Raw genomic sequence first — 7,355 nt, 5'->3', positions numbered from 1 at the left:
TGTCTTTATAGCATCCAGACACCCTACAGATACAGTTAGGAACAATTCCATTCTCCAATTCTGTTGCTAGGAAAAAGTATGGCCTGGGTTTTCACTCTCCTAACTCCTTGATTTGTCCTGGGGATTTTTTTTAATGTTTACTTATTTCCAAGAGAGAGACTGTGAGCCGGGGAGGGGCAGAGAGAGAGGGAGACACAGAATCCGAAGCAGGCTCCAGGCTTCAAGCTGTCAGCACAGAGCCCGACACGGGGCTCAAACCCACAGACCGTGAGATCATGACCTGAGCCAAAGTCAGGTGCTTAGCCGACTGAGCCACCCAGGCGCCTCTGTCCTGAGGATTAACCTCTACAAGGAACCCTCTCCGTTCTGAGAGTTGCCTTGGATAGGAGGAGACGGTCTTGACTCAACACTTGCTGTGTGCCTCTCTTTTCATACTCTACTTATGATGGGCTGCCTTCTCCTTCTCCCCTGAGAAAATGGGCCCAGAATCCTTTGGCACCAATAGTCCTGGGATGGAATCTCTGAGAGCTAAGCAGGGACACTGGGAAAAGAATGAATTCTTACCTCTGAGTCATTTGAAGAGAATGCAGTGTCTCCAGTATGCCAACGAGCCCAGCAGCATCCAGTGATGCGCACCTAAAGGGCTTGATCCAAGCTGGGTCAGCAGATGATAGAATGGTAAGGTGCGAAGGGCTTAGACTGATTATAGAGGCTGACAGGAGTCATGGAGGAGGTCAGTACCCAGTGAGGAAATTTTCTTTAGTGGATACATTTGGGATAGTGTAGAAGGGACACTAGCTAGAGGCGAGGATTCAGGAAATACAGAATGCTAGAGTCTCAGTTAACAGATGACTAGAATTTTAGCATTAAGATGGAGAGCTAAGGGAGTGAGGGAGTTCTAACAGGAGTATTAAAGATTAAATATGCATTAAGATCATAAGGAGAACACTGATGGAGACTCTGAGGCAGTTTGGTCAGAGAAAGTGAGAAAGAATGAAAACCTTTTTTTTTTTTTAACCTTTTGACTCCCTTCACCCATTTCTTTGGGGGTCAAAGAAAATCTTGAAGAATTTTCAAGGAAATCTTTGTCTTCATTCGATTCAGTTACATCAACACTATGTATTTATGTGGAAATCTACTACGTGTCACATTCTGTGCTAGATGCTGAAGGAATTCCTGCCCACAAGGGGCACGTAGTCTGATTGGGGAGACAGAATGTAAACCAAAGACAACACTGTCTTTGGATGTGTGTAATAAAAGAGCTATGTTCATGGTGGGTACAGAGGTGACCTCAGACATCTGTGGGAGTCAGGGCTGAGGGAGACAGAGCCAGAAATCATCTGCAAGAAGAGAACCAAGCTGATGAAATCACAAAGCGGGTGAGCATAGTGGAGCCCTGGACAGAGCACTGAAGAACAAGGACAGCAGGCGTGGAGAGGAAGAAGAGGGCTCTAGAAAATATGGGGAGATCCATAAAAGCAGACTTAGCATAGGGAATCTGGAGACACCAGTGAACATATCAGGGAGGGAACTAGTTATGAGGAGATAGAATCTCAACCAGCTAATGGACAAGATGAAGACACAAGAAATGCTCACAAATGCATTGGGAGAGACAATGAGGTTGATAAAAACTCAAGAGATATGTGTATAGGCGATTCTGTTAGCTCGATTTAGGGGTAAAGGTATTGACTTTCTGGCAGAAGACGAAAAGGTATGTTTAACACGGGGAGGGGAAAATTGAACTCGGAGATTAGAGTAACGGGCTGTGATGAAAAACCATAAACCGCGAGGAGCTTAGCCTTAGAGCTCTCATGCGTTGCTGAAAGAGAAGAAATAATGCGCGAATTTTTTCCTTTGCAGTAGCCGTGAGGTAAGAATCCGTCATCTGGCTACTACGGAATCAGGTGTAAATGGTTGTTCCTTCTGCGCTTAGACAGGGCGGAGGAATTGTTACCCTGTTGCTAAGGAAAAAGGAAGGGGCTGTTCCCAGTTGCCATGGTGACAAGGTAAGAGCTCTCCCTCGGTACCACCATAAATTTATGAGGTGGTTTCTTCTCCTTGTTGCTACGACAATGTAGAGAGACTGTTCTCGTTGTCCCCCACCAACCCCCCCCCACCGCCGCCGTCGCTAAGAGGTGGAGGTTGGGGCTGTCCTTTCCTCGCCGCCCAGTTGCCTTGGAGACGGCGGGTGCCCTGGCCCCGCCCCTCTCGGACTGACAGCGGTGGCCGCATAGCGCCTGCGCAGTGCTCTCTTCCCCCGCAGTCCCTGTGCGTTGAAGCCGGAGACCGCGGCGGCCTCTGCTAGGACCCCTCGCCCCGGAGCCTCCGGCCGGAGCCGCAGCCTCAGCCGCAGCGCCCCCGCCGCCTGTTCCCCGCCCCGCCGCCTCCGCCGGAGCCGCCTCGCGCACTGTGAGTCCCGGCCGAGGCGACCGACGCCGTGGGGCTGAGTCAGCGAGAGGCCCGGGCCCGGGCTGGGGGAGGGGAACCGGGCTGCCCCCCTCGCCTCCCCACCCGCGCCCCCGCCCCCCCCGCCGCGACTCACCCCCGCCGCCTCTGTCCCTCCATCCCTCTCTCCTGGGTTCCCGGCGGCGGCCGTCAGGCCTCCGAGCCACTCCCCCTCCCTGCCGTCCCTCCGGACCCACCCCAGGGTTGGGGAGTCGGGGCGGGGGCGTCCTTCCCCACTAGATGCGGCGCCACCGCACCTCCACGCGGGACTGATTCTCTCCCCACAGCCCCAAACTGCCTCCAGTCCGCCCTTGTCCCTTCTCCTTACTCCTCTTGGGCCTCACACCTCCGGCCTCTCTGGTTTTCCCCAGTGATATGCCAGAAAAAGAGTGACAAGGGAGAAGGCGAGGGGAGACTGGGGGAGGGGGGACATTCTGCCTGCCCAAACCTTGGGGCCTCAGGTTTCTTACCCCACAAGCTCGTGCCCTGGCTGGTGTGGGGAAGCAGGTTTGGACAGTTCTGACTGGCTGCTAAGAGCTCGTGGGGCTTTCAGAATAGATTTTGCTGAGGACTCAGCCCCATGGCGATCAGCTAGTGTTTAGTGAACACCCGCTAGTGCATGGTGGCCTTCTAGTGGGCTGGGCTATGGCCTTGGCTGGTGCTACCGAGAGGGACTAGAGGTAGTGGGGGGCGGGGGGAAGGTTGCACTGGGGAGCTGAAGTTACTGCGCTTCCGGTGTGGTGTTGTGAATAAGCATCTTTCGGTACTATTTAGTATGCTTTTCTCTCTCTCTCTCTTTTTTTTTTTTCTTTTCGTTTCTACTTTTTTTTTTTTAATACAGTACAACCCTGGTGTAATGTGAGGTTTAGAAATAGGCCTGATATCATCCATAGCAGGTGCTTACTGTTTGTGTGTTGAGGGCTTGTGGCAGGACAATCTCTGATACCTGTAAATTCCATGTAGTAACCAACTGAGCGATAGTGAGTTTGAACATAACATGTGCAGAGTGGAGAGGAAGAACTGAGGTTGCTCCATGGTGTAGGTCTGAGGCCTGTACCCCCTGCCTCCTGCAGCTGTGAATCTTTGTGGGGGCTGTCACCTGATATGGGTGCTAGCATATTTGGACAATTCCCTGCGTTATGTTTGTTACCAATCCACCTGCCCACCCTGCATTTCCTGATCTTGGAGGATCCAAACTGTTTTCTTCTTCCAGCAGAAATTGAGCTGAAGTCATAGTTGGTGTCCATAGCCAGAAGCTGTCTGTTAATAAACGTGTCTCAACTTGAGGGCTCTTAACTACTAAGCATGTACCTCATTCCTCATTGCCAGCTTCCTTTGATTCTTTTTTTTTTTTTTTTTTTTTTTTTTGGCTTCCAGATTTCAGTGTGCTGTTAGCAAATATGTGTAACTATCAGCCAGTTAAACCCTAAAAGAAGCTTTGTGGTTTTTTCACTCCAAACTACAAAAGGAGTAGATAGTTTACTTCTAAAAATCATAGTGAAGGACTCACCAATTTGGAGTTTGGGGGATTGCAAACAGTGAGAAATAAAGGTTGTGCTCCTTGACTTTGCTCAATCATGGCCTATTGGCAGCCTCCTCAGAGCCACTCCCCACCCCCATGCCCATCAGATTAGTTTACAGTAGCAAAGACGGCTGTCGCCCTAGTTTTAAACATAGAGATGAAGTTCAGGAAAACTACAGCCCCCATGCAGCAATGCAGTTTCTTCTGTTTCGAATGCCAGTCTGGGGTTTGGCGGGATGCACCTGCCTGTGGGGCGATGGGAGCTGTGGGGCCTGAGAGTTGCATTCCTTCTGTGTGGTCCTCTGTGTTGCATAGCTCACCGAAATACCCGGGCAGGGCAGGAGCAGACAGCTGTGCTGGAGAGCTGCTCCTCCTGGGTTGAGTGTATTTTGGGAATCGGCGATATTACTGGGGTGGAGGGTTGTGAATTAAGAAGCAAGAAAATGTGTCAAGGCTAGATAGATGAGGAGGGTGTGAGTAAAATGTTCCCTTTCCAGTTTGCTGTGGGATGGTACATTTTCAGAGCATCACAGTGATTTTTATATGGGTTAATTTGCCTTTGAAATCCATACCAATGTTTTATGGGATAATGATGGAATGCCTTTTAAATGGCTACTGTTGGGAAACAGGACTGCTACCTGTGCCTTATACATGGCCTATCCAGTTGTTACTGAATGTAATTGTTAGGATCAGGGAGAGGGGCATGATTTGAATCAAGTTAGACCTAAGTCTATGTAATCCAGGTGGTGGTTTCATAGCATTATATTTCCCTGATTCTAAGACACACCAGCAATTTACCGACAGCTCTTAGTAAAAGCGTTTAACACAACCAGATCAAAATATGTATGTTGATTCTAAGGCATATCCTAATTTCAGGACCATTAAAATAGCCAGGAAGTGGCAAGACTTGAAGGGGGCTTTACGTGTCTTAGAACTGAGAAGGGATGATATTTGTAATATTTCTGGGTATGTGATGATGCCATTACTGCCCTACCATCCTGAGGGTGCCTGCACTGTGAGGACGGATTTCGTCAAATCCTTCCCCCAAGCCAACCTACTTTATGGGTTTATGTGTGTAAGATGATTGACTGCCAGTGGGCATAGTAGTTGACTATTGAACAGAGGAAAGCTCCTATGTAGGCATCCAACCCAAGACCTTAATATGGTACCTTCCAGAAGCTGAGCCAACTAGCTGGCAGCAAATGTCTTATGAGCTATATGTGAACTTAGCTGGGTAACATCTTTCAGAATCTGAACAGAAAATAGTATTTTTCTAAAGTAGTATGCATCTGCCCTTGTTTACAGACACATTCAGAAAGATCCTAAAGCACATGCCCAACCCCTGTGTGTTGTTAGAAGTAGAGGGGACTTCAGTTGATGTAGTTCAATGTTCTCTTTTCCAGATTTTAGCGTGAGACATTAAAAGTTAAGTGATTTGCCTGAGGTCATCCAACTAATGTAGAAAGTATGTAAAAACACTTTGTAAACTGTATATACCATACAAGTGAATGTTGGTGGTTATTAGTGGCTGAGTCAGGATTAGAACCCAGATTTCTAGACTAGAGCTAGTCTACACTACTACCTTGCCCCACCCCTCATGTGTAATATTCCAAAGGCTTTTAATAAAAATAATTTACTAGTCTGTAATTAGTCCCAGAGACAAAGACTTGTTTTATGGTCTGAAATGTTGCAAAGCTAGGTAAAATCTAGTGTCCTGCTGTCTAATTAAATATTTATTCTTGCTGCCTTAAAAACAATAATTTTGTCTCACACACTCTGACCTGAGGAAGGTTTTGCTTTCAAAAATTTGCATCATCTAATATAAAGCAAATGTGAAGGTGGGTATTTGAAGCCCTCTCAACTCCTCATCTGTGAGGCTGCTGCATCCCAGGAAGCCGGATGCAGAGGGCTGAAAGGGGCCAAGAGGAGGAGAAAACTGGGTTATCTTCCAGCTCCCAGACTGGAACCTTCTGTAGTTCCTGGAAGCCCCGGTGAGATCTCTAACCCCTCTCCTTGAGAAAGTGAGGCGGTCTGGCCTCTGGAAGCAGACAGACCTGAGTTCAAATGCTAGTCCTGCCACTTCCTGGCCTTGGGGGGCTGTGGAACGATCGAGTGCCAGTTCCTCACCTGCAAGCCTGGAGTGATAACCTACCTGTCTTTCAGGGTTGTTTTGGGGATTAAACGAGAGAAAGTATGTAAAGTACCTGCTGAACAAGAGATAGCAACCACTGTTTTGTATTGCTAGTGCATAAAATAAAAAACACTACTTTCAAAATTGTATCATGACTTAAATCCATCTTGGACCCTCAATTCAGCAGCCCCCATCTCCCAGCAGCTCTCTCGTCATGTTTGACATGCACAGAGAGAAGACGTGTCCTGTGAAACCTGGCACTTGCAGTGTTATTCCAACTGCCAAAACCGGAGTATATGAAATGCCCCTTTGTGTCCATGGATTCAGCTGACCTGGTTGTCTGAAGGCCTGGCAGGGCAGGAGTGCTTGACTAGGAGAGTGCCGACTTGGTGTGTTTGTGTGTGTCTTGGGGGCAGTGGGTCCTCCAGTTGGGGAGGCCAGTCTGGGGAGTGAGCTTAATTTGAAATGAAAAAGCCGCTGAGCTCTCCCTTGTGACTAGAGTTCCCGTGGCTTTCATGCACTTTCTCGACTGTTAGAGATGGAGCCCGCATGGGCGACTTTGCTCAGGCCAGCTTCTGCGCCTGCCCGGGAGAGCTGGAGGGCCAGGGAAGGGAGCTGTCCATCTTAGGAGGGAAGCCTTCTTTCTAGTGAGGAGAGGTAGAGGGAGGTCATCTTGGAAGGCAACATCTCCAGATGGGAAGATGGGATCAAGGCAGAGACTACCAAGTAATTAAGGAGCCAGGGCAAGTCAGTCAGGCCCAGAACACAAGTGAACTTGAAGTCCTACAAGTGTCACTTGGGAAGAAAATGCCCAGGTATAGGCATCTAAAGACTGAAAAGATAAACACAGTAGGTTTTACCTCTTGGAAGCAGAACTTGGGTGTGGAGGAGGGAAAGGGAGACTCAAAGGGGAACTTTTACTTTATGTGCTTCTATATGTGAATTGTTTTGAGAGACATGTATGCTTTTGTAGTTTAATGCAGACCAATAGAGTTAGCAGTGGTTGTGTTTTTTTTAAGTTTATTTATTTATTTTGACAGAGAGGGGGAGGGGGAGGGACAGAGAGAGAACCCCAAACAGGCTCTGCGCTAGAGGCCCCCGTGGGGCTCAATCTCACAAACCGTGAGATCATGACTTGAGCCGAAACCAACAGTCATATGTTTAACCGACTGAGCCACCCAGGTGCCCCATCAGTGGTTGTTTTTCACTGAGCACATTTTGGTACCAAAGAAGCCGTTGCCTTTACTCGGAGCCTTC

At 48.6% G+C, this 7,355-nt stretch overlaps 1 protein-coding gene across 2 annotated transcripts in view; it reads left to right on the top strand.

Annotated features, from left to right (window-relative positions):
• Window positions 1-2,243: 2,243 nt before the first annotated feature.
• MAPRE3 (microtubule associated protein RP/EB family member 3) overlaps window positions 2,244-7,355 on the top strand; it is a 53,314-nt gene continuing 48,202 nt past the window's right edge. For both annotated transcript variants that reach the window (XM_049652422.1, XM_049652421.1), the window contains exon 1: window positions 2,244-2,409. The gene's annotated coding sequence lies outside the window, so the exon portion shown is untranslated. The remainder of the gene's footprint in view (window positions 2,410-7,355) is intronic.

Source organism: Panthera uncia (assembly GCF_023721935.1).
Source record: "Panthera uncia isolate 11264 chromosome A3 unlocalized genomic scaffold, Puncia_PCG_1.0 HiC_scaffold_12, whole genome shotgun sequence".
NCBI classification, from domain to species: domain Eukaryota; kingdom Metazoa; phylum Chordata; class Mammalia; order Carnivora; family Felidae; genus Panthera; species Panthera uncia.
Note: the sequence above shows the minus strand (reverse complement) of the source record. Positions and strands in the feature narration are given on the sequence as shown.